The following is a 3,366-nucleotide window of genomic DNA, read 5'->3' as shown; positions in this document are numbered from 1 at the left end:
GTGGAACTCTGAACAAATCCAACCAGAATGGTTGATCAATTTGGAACTATGCTCAAAAATTTATCAAATTGTGCATACCCTTTGATCAGCAGTGTTAATACTGGGCTTATATCTCAAAGAGATATTAAAGAAGGGAAAAGGACTTGTATATGCAAAAATGTTTATGGCAGCTCTTTTTGTAGTGGCTAGAAACTGGAAATTGAATGGATGCCCATCAAATGGAGATTGGCTGAGTAAATTGTGGTATATGAATGTTATGGAATATTATTGTTCTATAAGAAATGATCAGCAGGATGATTTCAGCAAGGTCTCAAGAGATGAATAGGGATTGATGCTAAGCTTAATGAGCAGAATCAGGAGGTCATTATACATGGCAACAACAATATTATAAGATGATCAACTCTAATATCTCTTCACCAATGAGATGATTCAAACCAATCCAATTGTTCAGTAAAGAAGAGAATTAGCTACACCCAGGGTGAGAACTATGAGAAATGATTGTGGACCACAACATAGCATTTCCACTCTTTCTGTTAAGGTTTGCTTGCATTGTTGTTTTCCTTCTCAGTTTTTCTTTATTTCTAGATCCAATCTTCCTTATGCATCAAGATAACTAAATAAATATGTATACATATATTGGATTTAAGATGTACTTTGACATAGTTAACATGAATTGGATTACTTGCCATTTGGGGGAGGGGGTTGGGGGAAGGAGGGGAAAAGTTGCAATAGAAGGTTTTGCAAGGATCCATGTTGAAAAGTTACCATGCATATGTTTTTGTAAATAAAAAAAAACTATAATAATAAAAATTATGATTTTTCATTTCTTTTTGAAAATCAATTCTCACTGTTAATTGGATATGCTACATTATCAAGATGTTTCCAATTCTCTTAGGGATTCTGACACTGAGTACAAAGAATTGAATCTATATTAAAATTAAGTCTCTCAGCATTGATTTTTATCTTTTAGTGAGGACTATTTTGGATCCTATCACATGACTCAGAAGGCTGCAAATTTTTCATCACCTTTAAGAAGTAAATTTTTATAGACTATACTGTAGCAAAAATTCTATCCTTTTAACATTAAAAATGACAGTGTTTTCTCTAATGTCATTGATTTGCATTTAAATATATGGCCATTTATAAGTAGCATGCAAAAGTTCTCTATTGAATCATATTGTAAATAGCCATTCATAAATATGTAAAAAATTTTAATTACAAAGAAGACTGCTGAAAGATGATTTTGTGCAAAGATTTCAGCCAAAAAGAAGTGAATCACGATATTCACTTATATAAGATCTCTAATTACTGAATTTGAAATAAAAATTATTATTGAATAAAAATAAGACAACTTTAGATGACTGGACTTGGAATCAGAAATTTATAGGATGAAATTTTGTGGTTGAAATTTTTATTGACAAATCATTAACTCTCTAAGAGCCTTAGTTTTTTCAACTTTCAAATAGGAACAATAGTCCAACACATTCTTCATACATTCACCCATTCAATTTTCCTAAAGTGAAAGACTGATGATACTATAAACTTATTCAATAAATTCCACTAGCTCCCTGTTACCTTTAGAATAAAATATAAATTCCTCTCCTATTTGGGGCTTTTTACAACTTGTCCCAATTCTACCTTTCTTGAATTTTTTTTCATATAACTGCCTCTTCATATACCCTATAATCCATTCAAATTGTATTTGCTGTTTCATGCACAGTATTTCATTTTCAGTCTCTGTGTCTTTATATTGGTTGGCCCCCATTTTTGAAATATGCTCTTGTGTCCACCTCCAACCTGTGGTCCTATTCAAGACTTAGGGTAAGAATTACTTTTTATGGGAGTATTTTCTTGATTGCCTCAGCTTCCAGTCCCTATCTCTTCTTGCAAGATTAACATCCTTTATTTTTAAAATAAGTGTTTTATTTGTCTCCTGTTTATTAAATCACTATTGGCAGCCCCAATTTCTTTACTCTTCTACCACCTACCATATTAATAATTTAAAAAACTCATATTATTGAATGAATTCATTGAAAAAGTCCAAAAACATAGGCAATGTATAATATTTTTACAAATGTTGGCAGGAATGTTTTCTCTTAAATGCCTATTAAAGTTCTGTTTGATCTTTATAATTCTGTTATATTTGATTTTTTTTTTTTGGTGTGTCAATATTTCCATTTTTGTAATTACTCTGTACATTGTCTTCTTCCTTTATTTTATTCCGTATTAGTGCAAATAGATCTTTCTTTGTTTCTCCATCTTCATCACATCTATCATTTTTTTACAGCATAATAATATTCTATTGTCTTTATGTACCACAATTTGTTTAGCCTTTCCTAAATTTCCAAAAATAATGAGAAATGTTTTTCTCATTAATAGCTTCCTTAAATCATAAGCCCAAGTATCTTGTTGAAAGGATATGGTCATCATAATCACTTTATTAACATAATTCCAAAATAGCACAATCTCCCAGTTTCATAATTACATATTAATGTGTTTATTGTGTAAAATCTAAAATGTATTTTATATGCTTTTATGTATCTTGCACATCAAACCCTAATCAGAAAAATATGATACAAAGATTTGTCTTTTTTTCCATTCAACCATTTTCCTTCTTATCCTGGGTGTGTTAATTTATTTTCTGTATAGAAATTTTAAATTTTAAATTTTAATTTGATTAATTTAATTTGCTATGATCAAAGTTATCTATTTTTTGTAATTATTTCTATTTCTCATTCAATTAATGTATCTCTTACCAATAATAGTGAGAATAATTAAGTCTGCTTCCTTTCTATTTTTTAGGCAATCTGATCATTTAGATTGTATGTCCATTTTAATGCGTTAAGGAATAACGCTTAAGATGGTCTAAGTTAAGTTCCTAACACCCTACAAATATATGAAACCCTTAACAAATCTGAGTGTCACCCTTATGTAGGGCACATGTTAATCTTTGTATAATTCCCATTTCAATATACATACTTTCAAGAAAAGGACATCATGTTTCTATTTTGTGTATTTATTATTATACATACATATATAGGATTGCATCTGGTCTTACTCCACATGAAGGCTGGCATATCTTATGCTTAGAGATCTAAGAACTACATATTCCCTCGATGTTTTTTCCAGGAGTATCTATGAAGAAGTAGTGAGGTTAGCTTTCTTTAATACTATTGATTCAAGCACTTCTTTCAGGTTTTTCTCACCAATGTATGAAGTGATTAGTAGTCCAGTTCCACTTAACCAGTTAACCTTGATTAACTTTTACAAAGGAATATTAACTTTTAGACATGTAGCATGTGCCAAAAAATTTTTCTTCTGAAAATTTGAGGGTATACAATATTCTGTCGAATATTAGTCCCTGGG

General features: G+C 30.2%; 1 non-coding gene across 1 annotated transcript; it reads right to left on the bottom strand.

Moving 5' to 3' along the window:
- Positions 1 to 2,890: 2,890 nt before the first annotated feature.
- On the bottom strand, positions 2,891 to 2,994 carry LOC127552615 (U6 spliceosomal RNA). Its single transcript, XR_007951477.1, has one exon. It is a non-coding gene; the product is annotated as a U6 spliceosomal RNA (small nuclear RNA).
- Positions 2,995 to 3,366: the final 372 nt, after the last annotated feature.

Source organism: Antechinus flavipes, chromosome 2 (assembly GCF_016432865.1).
Source record: "Antechinus flavipes isolate AdamAnt ecotype Samford, QLD, Australia chromosome 2, AdamAnt_v2, whole genome shotgun sequence".
NCBI classification, from domain to species: Eukaryota; Metazoa; Chordata; class Mammalia; order Dasyuromorphia; family Dasyuridae; genus Antechinus; species Antechinus flavipes.
This window is presented reverse-complemented; position numbering and strand designations above follow the sequence as displayed.